The following is a 13,610-nucleotide window of genomic DNA, read 5'->3' as shown; positions in this document are numbered from 1 at the left end:
GTTCATTACTAGCTTATAGAAATATTATTGACTGCTATATATTGATATCATTCACTGCAAGTTTACTGAACTTATTAATTCAAGTGGATTTTTAGTGAATTCTTTAGTAGTTCTTTTTTTATTTTTTTATTTTATTTATTTATTTATTTTTTAATTTTTGACAGGCAGAGTGGACAGTGAGAGAGAGACAGAGAGAAAAGTCTTCCTTTTGCCATTGGTTCACCCTCCAATGGTGGCCGCGGTAGCGCGCTGCGGCCGGCACACCGCGCTGTTCCGATGGCAGGAGCCAGGTGCTTATCCTGGTCTCCCCTGGGGTGCAGAGCCCAAACACTTGGGCCATCCTCCACTGCACTCCCTGGCCACAGCAGAGAGCTGGCCTGGAAGAGGGGCAACCGGGACAGGATCGGTGCCCCGACCGGGACTAGAACCCGGTGTGCCGGCGCTGCAAGGCGGAGGATTAGCCTGTTGAGCCAAGGCGCCGGCCAGTAGTTCTTTTATAGGATTATGTATTTTACCAGTAGTTCTTTTATAGGATTATGTATTTTACATGAAAATCAAGTTTTACTCTTTGGCTTGCAGTCATGAGTCCTTTTTCTCACTTTTATCACATGCTTTTTTTTTTTTAAACCAAACACCTCCAATGTGACATTTTAAAAAGTGCCCAATAAAATATTGTCATCTTGTGCTGAATCATCTAGGGAAATATTTAGTCTTTCACCATTTACATTAAATATGGAGTTTGCTGTAGGTTTCCCATAGGTGCTTATTTAAAAATATTTCTTTTTACATTTATGAGGCAGAGTGACATAAGGAGAGATAGAGCGACAGAGAAAAAGACAGTTACACACAGAGCTATCTTCTAAATGCTGGTTTACATGGCAAATGCTTTTAACAGCCAGAGTATGGTAAGAACAGGAGTTAGGAGCTGAGAACTCAATCCAGATCTCAGGCGTGGGTGTCAGGAACTGAACTGTTTGAACCATCACTACCGTTACCCAGGGACTGTGCTAGGAGGGAGGAGATAGGAGATAGAACCAGAACTTGAACCCAGGCACTGTGATATGGGATCTGGGATTCCTAAAAATTATGTTAACCTCTGAGATAAATTACTGCCCCACACAGGTATTCTTTATCAACTTGGGTAAGTTATCTTCAAACCTTTATTTATGGTTTTAATCATAAATGGTGGTAGGCTTAGCCAGATGCTTAAGATGATCACATATTAATTTCCATTAACTTTATATTCATTGTTTTTCACATATTAAGCAAGTTATGTACAAAAGTAGCCCAAATATTCATGGAAAATTCATAAAAAATTTCATTCTATGGCAAAATGTTCTCAAATTCATGGCTAGATTTTTATTATGTGTTTCCATGAGCTTTTGAAGATCCCTCATATTTGCAATTTCATATTATTTTGCATGAAGATTTTAATGATTTGGCATCTTCTGTCATACTATAGATGAGTTAATATATTTTTTCTTTAATCAAGTTTGATAATTTTTTGTCATTATTGACTTTTTCTTAATTTGTACTATTCCTTATTCTTAATTTCCATGAAAGTTGATGTAGTAAAAATAAAGTGAAAGGAGGCATTGAGTAATCTATTAATACACTGTTTCTGTTTACTCAGATGTAGGAAAGAGAAAACCACTGCACTATGTGCTTCCCCTGACTGACTTATGAGACAAATGCAAGATTGTACATATGTAAACTGATAAAGTCTGCCCTTTGACTTTGTGTTTTATCAAGATGACAGACTGAGGTTACATTCTCTTTTGAGTCAAAATTTATATAATGAACCTTGAATCAGAAAAACACAAAATATAAAATTATAAATGAAGAACAGTATGAACATATGATAATTTGGTGAATCAGAGTTCTTATTACTAATTTGTCTCATATTATATATCATTTGCATGTGTAGCCAAGACTGGCTTCTGGCTAAGGCCTGGCCCAGCCCAAGCTGTTGTAGGCACTTAAAGAATTAACCAGGAGATGGAATATATGATCTCTCTCTCTCTCTGTATCTCTCTCTCTCTCTCTCTTTTTCTCTCTCTCTCTCTCTTTCTCTCTATCGTTTTCTTGTCCCTCTTCCATTCAGCTAAATAATAAATAAGCTTAGGAAATGTTAGTAACATTTTATAAATATATGGGGATTCAATGAAAAGAAGATGAAGAAGTACATTTAAAATTATAATAAGCATCATCAAAACTATCACAAATCAATTTTTGGTATATACTAAGGATAAATATAATGAAAATTAAATAATGTTATTGGAAAAATCAGCAGGTTAGTAAGATATGAACATAGACAACATTTTAGCCAGTAAACAGAGTGAATGCCATTTACAAATAGTAAGAAGACATTTTGAAAATTTCAACGTTTTAGGAAAATATTAATCTACAAATTCTATATTTTCTCAACTGTGAAGTGACAGAACTACCAATTAAAATGTTATCAGTAAGTCATGCAAAAAAATTCATGGTTTATTTAAACCATCTTATTTAACCATTGTATCAAATGAAAAATGCAAAGAAATTATTTTTGAGGAATCAGAAAAGTCGTAGGTAGGAATTTGATGATTACATGAAAATAATGTATTCAGGTAACTAACTCAGCTAGTAACTTCTAAAATTATATTTTTATGAAAAATATTAATTATGACCATATTCTTATATTAATCACTCTTATAAAAATTTTGATTTCCATAAATGTGTAGAAAACATAACATTACCCATAAAACATTAAAAATAAGCAAATCTAGAAATCATTATTAATGGATTTGTACATTATTCTTTCATGAAAGGTTGCATAATGAGAAACCTGGTATTTCTTTTAAGACTCTTTTGTCTGCCACAAACAATTTATGTAAAATGTTATACTCCTGTGCATTTGGTATATGCATGCATGTGATAAAATATATGCCACATGTTCCCAAAACACTTCAAATATAATAACTACATGTACTCAAGAAGTTCCAAACATCCTTAAAATGTCCAAGAGAGTCAAAAGGAAAATTGAAGAATTTCCCAGGATCAAACATAAATCAACAGAGAGAGGAGAAATCAAACTGAGAGACAATTGTTATCCTAGGGAGACTGGCTGAACACTTAACTTTCCCTCTGGCCAACTGGATTAAGCAAGGAAATACGAAAACTGAAGACTTTCCAAGGATCAAAGTATACCAAATATGAAAACCAAATTGGAAGTAATGGAGCATACACAGAAATAAGCCACAAGAATGAAGGTTCACAGAAATTATATATCAGAATTATGTTTCAAATATTTAATTAATTAAACAGAAAATGAAAAAAAATTGAACTAGGATTGAGAATTAGAAAAAATAAGATGAGGGAACCACAAATTTGATTAGCCATATTTATAAAAGAACCAAATCAGATGTAAACATTTGAAAAAAAATGTAATAAATTAAGCAAAATAAAGTAAACACAGAAGTTAGACATTCACCTCAGGTGATGAGAGTGATTAACTGGAGGATTGAGCTGCCAAAATATATCTCAGGGTGATATTGCAGTAGAAAATATAAATTTGGTTATATATAGGATGAAACTAGAATGAGAATGAATAAAACACATTTATTTGTATCTTTAGATTTAGAAAATTGATACCATTATGAGATATAATAACCCAATAAAATAACTTATAAATACCAAACACAGCAATCAGACATAAAGTGTTGATTTAGCATTTCATTGCATTAAAATAGAGATAAATAAATAGAAGCATTCAAACAGAAATAAGTGTTAAACTGCATAACCAGGTAGAAGTAAAATTGGAGAATAGAAAAAAAGAAATACAACCTAAAAAAGTGACAGAACAATCTACACAGCCCTTGTATAATCCAAGAAAGATAGATACCAAAAGTTAACATTGCAGACAGAAATGGATATCCAGTTTACATTTTAATACTTACCTATTTTTAATTAAAAAAGTAAAATAAAAATATTTTTCAAAGTAAGTCATGAAAGATTTGATTGCCATCAGATATGTCTAAAGCATATGTCTTCTTTAAGAAGAAAGAAAAGTTTTCCTATCTGATTTTCTGAAATCAGAATGAAAAAACAAGAAACTGGTAAATGCATGGAAATCTTAAATCATGCTGGATGTTGAATTCAAGAAATGTAAATTCCGGACAAAATATGACTCAAAGCATTTAGATATAAGAAACGTATAATTCTATACAATTGAATTAATCAGATAGGAACCTGTTGCAGTAGAATAATTTATATGTTCTCAGATACAGCTATCGCAAGACAGTCATTGTTAAAATTATTTATTTTTACTTAATGTCAGGGAGAAGAGAGATGATGGATAGATAGATGATAGATAGATAGATGATAAATATATAGGTAATCATAAATTTGCTGCTTCATTGCTGATGTGCACAACCAGGGTTGGGCCAGGCCAAAACCAAGATCGTAAATCTCTAGATGTCACTCTGATGTTGTGGGTGACAGGAACCCAAGTACTTGAGCAAGCATGTACTGCCAAACACAGTGTGCACTAACAAAAAGCTGGATCAGAAACAGAGGCATAATTTGAACCTGGGCACTCCAGTATGGGACGTGGGCATCACAAGTGGTACCTTAACTGCTAAACAGCATGCCCAATGAAAGACAAACATTTTGTCATCAACTTGTTAAAACAAAAAGCTTTTCCATGGCATATTGTGAAAAACAATGAGTATTCTCTTATCAGAACTGGTAAGCTGTTCTAGACTAATAGTGGATTAGACATGGACCACAACACTCTGGACACCCACAACGACTGAGTCATATGTCCACAGTATCAGGGAGGAGGATGAGATGATGAGGTCCACCCAGTACATGACCACATAGAAAGTCACCAGCAGCAGGATGGTCTGGGTGGCCCTTTTCTCTGGGGAGGATATTGGGGATAGGCTGGTGCTGTGAAGGTTCTGGGACCTCCTCTGATGCCTAAGTAAGAGGATCGCCATGTATGCACTTAAGAGCAGCATGACTCTCACAAGGAAGCTGTCCCTGGATGTGGTCATTGTGAACATCAAGCCCGTGATGCCATGCTTTATGGGGGAAAATGAGCAGTATTTAGTGATAGCCATCACATTGGTCTGAGTCACATTGGAAGATGCCACAGTGTGGAAGATTGTGGTCATACTGAAAGACAAACATACCAGCCAAATGGGAAGAATAAATAGAAGATGAAATGCATGTATTTATACTTAAACTGTGCCAACCAGGAGGTGCTAGGACTGATGGTCTAGATGATGCTCAGGAGGCAGGTGGTGCAGATAGAGAGCCCCCTCGTCACCCTACTGATGTAGAACAAAGCCTTACACTTGAAGTCATTCCATACATTCAATGACACAAACAGGTCTGGAGAGTGCAAAAACAGCATAGTAATGAGCAAAGCAATGTGGACAAAGGCCAGGTGACAGATGGTCAGGTCAGTGGGCTTAGAATGGCGATCCAGCAGGATTGAGGAATTGTGAGAGAAGAAGATTAAAGTGTTGGCTGAGATTCCAATGCCAGCTTGATAAAGAATGCATTTGTAAACAGCAATGTAAGCAGACATTGGGCTCATCTTAATGGCAGGGAAGAAACACATGCATGTCTGAAAAACAAACAAACAAAAACAGTATATCTCATGTCATCAGATGGCTCTATAATGCCACCAGAAATTTTCCTTCTAACTCCCTATCTTCACAATGCTCCTGGATCTCTCATGTAAATGTATTATTTCTCTCATTTGTGAAATGAAATCCAGTCATTTTAAACAAAATGGATGGAACTGGAAAACATTATACTTAGTGAAATAAGCCAGTCTCAAAAGGACAAATAGTATATATTCTCCCTGATCTGTGACAAGTAACAGAGCACCTAAAAGGAAATCTGCAGAAGGGAAGTTGATAGTAGGAGAAGCAATGAATTGAACAGCCTTTGTCTTGACTGACAAATAACAGTTTGTTATTTTATTATTACTTTTATTTTTTCTACTTAATACCATTGGTGGAACTCTTTACCTAGCATAGAAATAATCATAGGTGTGTAAATTCATTTGAAAATAAACCCCAGTAAAAATAAGAGTGAGACTAAGAGAGAGAGGAGCTTTACAATTCTGCACATATTCCCAGGGACTTACCCTTAAGGGTAAAGCTAAAAACTTGTCATGGCATACCAAATCCCATTAAGCTGGGTAGCAATAATGCCATCTCACATGTTAAAATGGTCATATTAAGTGTGTAATTGATCATATAGGTAGGATTAAGTGTCAAAGGATCACATAAATAAGACCAAGTGTCTGGTAATAACAATAGATAGAATGAAAAAGGAGAGAATGACCAATGTGGGAAGCAGGCCACACCACAGACTCATAGGATGACAAATGAACTAAACAGCACTCTGGACTTAGAATCAGCTCTTAAGGCATTTGGATGTGGCTGAAAAGCCCATGAGAACATTTCAGGCATGGAAAACCTGAGTTTAACTTAATGTTTAAACTCTGTATTTTATATTTGTTTATTATAATTTTCAAATGTTTATGGTTATTTGGTTCTTTTCCAAATATGATCAATTTTGCTGTTCCTTGTTCTTATTTCTCAAGCTCATTATTATCTCAATTCTTTCATTTTTGATGTTTATTTAAATATTTGAAATGTAATTCTATTATCTAATCTGTGAAACTCATTTCTAGTAGCTTATTTTTTTGTATGCTTCATTAGTTTCAATTTTGTGCACATGTTGGCTATGTCTAACCTTTGGATAATCACTAGTTGGCATATTTTCTTATTTATTTCAGTTCACCAGAGGGAAATCTGGTTTATCCAAAGGGATTTGAGGCTCAAGTATTCAGCAACTGTCCTGGGGACAAAAATAGTCCTTCAGCTCGATTTGTCCTCTCAATATTTCTATTGATATATGTTGGCCTCTGGGAAATTCTCCAATGTTCCTCTTGATGATCTTGCATATTTTATAATTTTTGTACTGGAAAGTAAGCATAGTGGATGTAATGTAAGAGTTTGAGGAAATGAGGCATATGTCTTATCATATGCATGTATGCATCAAATGCACACAAGAGTAGAATATTTCACAGGCATAGTTCATGCAAGACAACATGATCTCATAAGAAATACTTGCTTTCTCGGGCCAGCACTGTGGAGTGGCAGGTAAAGCTGCCACCTGTAGTGCCGGCATCCCATATAGGCACCAGATTGAGTCTTGGCTGCTCCACTTCTGATCCAGCTCTCTGCTATGGCCTGGGAAAGCAGTAGAAGATGGCCCAAGTCTTTGGGCCCCTGCACCCACTTGGGAGACCTGGAGGAGGCTCCTGGCTCCTGCCTTTGGATTGGCACAACTGTGGCCATTGTGGTCAATTGGGGAGTAAACCAGCGGATGAAAGACCTCTCTCTCTCTCTCTCTTTCTCTCTCTCTCTGCACCTCTTCTCTCTGTGTAACTCTGACTTTCAAGTAAATAAATAAATATTTTTTAAAGAAAGAAATACTAAATTTCTTATCTTGGAACATCTAACGACCAAGTAATATACTTTATACTAATAATGATTTCACAATGGTGACATATTTAATGTTTTATAAATAATTTTATGCTTTATACAAAGCTACATTTTATACAAATTTGTAAATACCTATACATTTCAGACAAATCTAGAACATGCCACATTTCACATTTAATATTGTCTGTTTTATAAAGATAATTTTTAAAAATTCTTAGCTGAATTAGTTACCTGATTTCATGTTCTGACTGCAATAATCACAATTCCCACTTAATAATTCTCTGATTCCTGAAAAATAATTCTGGACCAATGTAATGTGAGATAATCTTAAGTAAAATTGGCATGTGTCTAAATGACTTCTTGGTAACACTTTAATTGGTAGTTTTTCTATCATTTCATAGATGATAGAGTACATGATTTTTAGATTTATGCCTTCATGACATGACTGGGCCCATAAATCTTGAAAGTTTCAAATGTCTTCCTATTTAGCAACAATGTTCTCTCTGTGTGTGAACTAGTTAAAATATTGTCTTTAAGTGTATCTTAATATCTTGTTAATTTAGTAAAGTTACTTATCATTTATATGTTCATATATATGTTTACAATATACTAACAATCAGTTTGTGATAGGTTTAGTATCACCTATTATAGTTTAAAATACATAAATTTATCCTTCTTAAAGTGAACCATTATGCTATAAATATTTTGAATTTTTCTAAATTTCCCAATCTTATTTATTTAATTGAAAGGTGAAGTAACACAGAAAGAAAAAGACAGAGAAGGAGAGTGTGAGAGAGAGAGGACTAAATGCTCAGAAGCTGGGATTGGGCCAAGCTTAAATGAAAAGCCAGGAACTCCATCTGAGTATCCAATGTGAGTATCAGAGATCAAAGTACTTGAGTCCTCATCTTCCACCTAACAGGGTGTGCATTAGTAAGAAGCTGGGTAGGAAGCAAAGTAGGACTTAGTCTAAGAGCACTCCAAATAGAACGTGAGGGGCCCAAGCAGTGGCTTAACCTATGTACCCTGATATTTTATCCATTTAAAATATGATTATGCTTACATAAAAATATATGTAAAGGGATGTGGTGTGTAACATATTAGATTTAAGCATTGGTTCATCAGATCAGCATGTTTATGTTGTTCTTCATATAATGTTATGTTTTTTCATATTTTAATGTTATTATCTAAATTAGAACACAAAAGAAAATGTACATTCAGTTTGTCATGTTGATAAAACCCAACGTCAAATGGCACAATGTATCAGTTTACATAATGCACAATATTTCATTTGTCTCATAAAATAACTGAGTAGCACATAGAGTAGTTAGTTATTTTCTGCATGCTGCATCAGAATAAACTGAAGTAGAGTGTGATGGCAGATTGCCCAGTGCATTCTTCTTTCACTTTATTTTTCCCGCAATTTCCAAGAAAATTCAGAAACATGGAATATGACCAAAAACCTACAAGAATAAAAGTTATCAAAAGTGATGCAAGAAGAATCATATGAATTAATATAAGTATTAATTAATTAAAATCTTTGTGCTAAATAAAATGAATTTGCTTATATGAGGGGTCCTCAAAAATTCTTAGAAAATAGTATCTCAGAAAGAAAGAAAAACAGAAAATAATGCATATTAAGAAAAACCCCAATGTGAATTTAAAGAACATGTGATCATCAGAGTGCAAGGGTTCAATTTCAGGTTCTATTTCCTGACTTCCTCCTAATGCAGATCCTGGGAGGTAATGGTGATGCCTCAAGTGTTTGAATTTGTGCCACCCACCTGGGAGAGCTACACTGAGCTCCTATGTCCTGGCTCTGGCCTTGACTCAGCTCTGGATGTTGAAAAAATCTGTTATGGAAACCAGCATATGGGAGAGATCTCTGTGTGTAAATAACTTTTTCTATTTCCTCTGGTTGTCCCTGTTTCTTTTTCATTCAAAATGTATAAAATACCAAAATCTTAAAAAGGGCACCAAAGGAAAGCCTACAGTAAACACCGCATATAATGGAGGAATGCAAAATGATTTCCCCAAATGGTTGGCCACAAGACTCAAATATTTTCTTGTGCATGTCTTTTACATATCATCAGGAAGGTTTCTGCTAAAAGAAGTAATGTGGTGAAAATGGAGAAAAGGATTCTGGACTGCAAAGCAAGGAATAAAACTTGATTTTTTTTTGACAAATATGTAATCCTAAGTATAAAAGAATACTAAATAGTTCACTGAAAATCCATTCCGGCTGGCGCTGCGGCTCACTAGGCTAATCCTCCGCCTTGCAGCACCGGCACACCAGGTTCTAGTCCCGGTCGGGGCACCGATCCTTTCCCGGTTGCCCCTCTTCCAGGCCAGCTCTCTGCTGTGGCCAGGGAAGGCAGTGGAGGATGGCCCAAGTGCTTGGGCCCTGCACCCCATGGGAGACCAGGATAAGAACCTGGCTCCTGCCATCGGATCAGCGCGGTGCGCCGGCCGCAGTACGCCTACTGCGGCGGCCATTCAGGGGTGAACCAACAGCAAAAGGAAGACCTTTCTCTCTCTCTCTCTCTCTCTCTCTCTCACTGTCCACTCTGCCTGTCAAAAAAAAATCCGTTCCAATTAATAAATTCTACAAAGTTGCAGTGTGTGAGATTAGTATAAAATAAATTCTATTTCTATACAAAGTATAATGAATATTCTGTACAGTGCTTAAGAATGTACTGATACCATTCAGAGCTGGGCATTTTGCAGGGGTTAAGCTGCCCTTGGGATGACCACATCCCATACTGGAGTGCCTAGGATGGAATGTTAAAATATTCTGATCCAGCTTCCTGCTAATGTGCCTGGGATGCAGCAGATGATGGCCTAGAGTTGGGTTCCTGACTCCCACATGTGAGACACAGATAGAGTTCAACTCCTGGCCTTGGCCTGGCCCAGCCCAGCTGTTATGGGTATTTGGGGATTAAAGTAGCATAAAGGGTATCTCTCTCCACCTCCACCTCCCCTTCGTGCTCTCCTATTTCCTCTATCTCTTACTTTTTCTTTTCTTATTTTAATTAGCTTTATATACAGAAGATCAACTCTATACTACGTAAAGATTTCAACAGTTTGCATCCCCCCCCACACAACATATAAAATACTGTTTCAGATCAAGTTTGGCAGTTAATTCTCATAGTACAACTCATTAAGGACAGAGGTCCTACATTGAGAGTAAATGCAGAGACTTCTGTTGTTAATTTTACAGTTCACACTCTTATTTTTGACATCAGTGATTACCCAAGGCTCTTGCCATGAGCTGCCAAGGCTATGGAAGGCTTTTAATACCACAACCTCTGTCAGAATTTAGACAAGTCCATAAACAAAGTGGAAGTTCTCTCCTCACTTCAGAGAAAAGTACATCATTTTTTATGGCTCCTTATTTCTACTGGGGTCACAGTCACAGAGATCCTTCATGTTGGATATTTTTTGACACAGTGCCTTGGCTTTCCATGCCCAAAATGTTCTCACGGACTTTTTAGCCACATCCGAATTCCTTAAGGACTGATTCTGAGGTCAGAGTGTTACTTAAAGAGACTATCATTCTGTAAGTCAGCTATGTGGACTGCTTCCCATGTTGGACATTCCCTCCTTTTTAATTCTATTATTATTACCAGGCACTTGGTGCTATTTATATGATTTCTTTTTTTATTTTTTATTTTTTTTAATTTAGTGAATATAAATTTCCAAAGTACAGCTCATGGATTACAAAGGCTCCCCCCCAAACAACTTCGCCCCCACCCACAACCCTCCCCCCTCCCACTCGCTCTCCCCTTCCATTCCCCTCAAGATTCATTTTCAATTCTTTTTACATATATAGAAAATCAGTTTAGTATATATATAGATTTCAACAGTTTGTCCTCCCATAGCAACACAAAGTGAAAAAATACTGTTTGAGTACTAGTTATAGCATTAAATAACAGTGTACATCACATTAATGACCGAGATTCTGCAAGATATTTTTTTAAAAAAAGATTGATTATTTTTCTATGTAATTTCCAATTTAAAACCAAGGTTTTTTTTTTTTTTCATTTTCAATTATCTTTATATACAGAACATTGCTTCAGTATATATTAAGCAAAGATTTCATCAGTTTGCACCCACACATAACCACAAAGTGTAAAAATACTGTTTCAGTACTAGTTATATCATTACTTCACCTTTGACAACCTATTAAGGACAGGTCCCACATGGGACGCAAGTACACAGTGACTCCTGATGTTGATTTAATAATTTAACACTCTTGTTTATGGCATCAGTAATCTCCCTAGGCTCTAGCCATGAGTTGCTGAGGCTATGGAAGCCTTTAGGGTTCGCCGATTTCGATCCTATTCCGACAAGGCCATAGTCAAAGTGGAAGTTCTCTCCTCCCTTCAGAGAAAGTTACCTCCTACTTTGATGGCCCCATTCTTTCCACTGGGATCACACTCGCTGAGATCCTTCATTTAGGTCTTCTTCTTCATCTTTTTTTCCCCCAGTGTATCTTGGCATTCCATGCCTAAAATACTCTCATAGGCTCCTGAGCCAGATCCAAATGCCTTAAGGGTTGATTCTGAGGCCAGAGTGCTATTTAGGACATCTGTCATTCTATGAGTCTGCTGTGTATCCTGCTTCCCATGTTGGATCCTTCTCTCCCCCTTTTTTTTATCAGTTAGTATTAGCAGACATTAATCTTGTTTGTGTGATTCCTTTGACTCTTAGGCCTATCAGTGTGATCAGTTGTGAACTGAAATTCATCACCTGGGCTGGTGAGATGGCATTGGTAGGTTCCACCTTGATGAGATTGTATCGGAATCCCCTGGAACTTTTCTAACTTCATCATTTGGGGCAAATCCAATTGAGCATGTCCCCTATTATACATCTCCTCCCTCTCCTTTTCTCATTCTTATATTTAACCGGGATCATTTTTCAGTTAAGATTTAGACAAACACTTAATCATATCTATATGCTCACTTTAATGCATATGTTCCTTTAACATTTTTAAAATTTATTTTATTTATTTGAAAGAGTTACAGAGTGAGGTAGAGCCAGAGAAAGAGAGAGAGAGAGGTCTTCAATCTGCTGGTTCACTTCCCAAATGACCGCAATGGCCAAAGATGAGCTGATCCAAAGCCAGGAGCCAGCAGCTTCTTATGGGTCTCCCATGCATGTGCGAGAACCCAAGCACTTGGGCCATCTACTGATTTCCCAGGCCATAGCAGAGAGCTGGTTTGGAAGTGGAGCAGCTGGGACTGGAACTGGTGCCCATATGGGATGACAGCACTGCAGGCAACGGCTTTAACCTAATGCACCATAGCACTGGCCCCCACTTGAACAATTAATATGGCATTTTACCACCTATTTTAATTGGATTTGGAGTCCCATGAAAACTTTTTAAACCGTACCCTTAGAAGTATGCCTGGGGGCTTGCGCTGTGGCACAGTGGGTTAAAGCACTGGAATGAAGCACCAGCATCCCATATGGGAACTGGTTCTAGTCCCAGCTGCTCATCTTCTGATGCAGCTTTCTGCTATGCCTAGGAAAGCAGTAGAAGATGGCCTAAGTCCTTGGGCCTCTTCACCCATGTGGGAGATCTGGAAGAAGCTCCTGGCTCCTGATTGGCATAGCTCCAGCCATTGTGGTCACTTGGGGAGTGATCCAACAGATGGAAGACTCTCTCTCTCTCTCTGTCTCTCTGTCTCTCTGTCTCTCTCTCTCCCTGTCTCTACATCTCTCTATAACTCTTTCAAATAAATAAAATAAATCTTAAAAAAGAAGTAAGTCCATAGGACTGTATGCATAACTATACATCTTAACAGTTACAAACTCCCTCCTCCCTCTCTTATTCCTCCTCTTATCTTTTACTGAGATCTAGTTTCAATTGAGATATATATATATATATATATATATATATATATATATATATGAGATTAACCCTATGTTAAGTGTTCAACATATAGCATGAAGAAAAGAAAAATTAAAAATAAATAAAAAATAAAAATAACTGTTCCTCGACAATCAAGATGAGGGCTGTTCAAGTTGTTGTTTCTCAAAGTGTCAATTTCACTTCTACAGCTTTTGTTTTAGGAGTTCTATTAGTTCTTA

General features: G+C 36.6%; 1 pseudogene; it reads right to left on the bottom strand.

The window, feature by feature from the left end:
- Positions 1 to 4,664: 4,664 nt before the first annotated feature.
- Positions 4,665 to 5,578, bottom strand: LOC133750509 (vomeronasal type-1 receptor 96-like; annotated as a pseudogene).
- Positions 5,579 to 13,610: the final 8,032 nt, after the last annotated feature.

Source organism: Lepus europaeus, chromosome 21, assembly GCF_033115175.1.
Source record: "Lepus europaeus isolate LE1 chromosome 21, mLepTim1.pri, whole genome shotgun sequence".
In the NCBI taxonomy this organism is placed as follows: domain Eukaryota; kingdom Metazoa; phylum Chordata; class Mammalia; order Lagomorpha; family Leporidae; genus Lepus; species Lepus europaeus.
The sequence above is the reverse complement of the archived record's forward strand: the minus strand, read 5'-3'. Positions and strand labels throughout refer to the sequence as shown.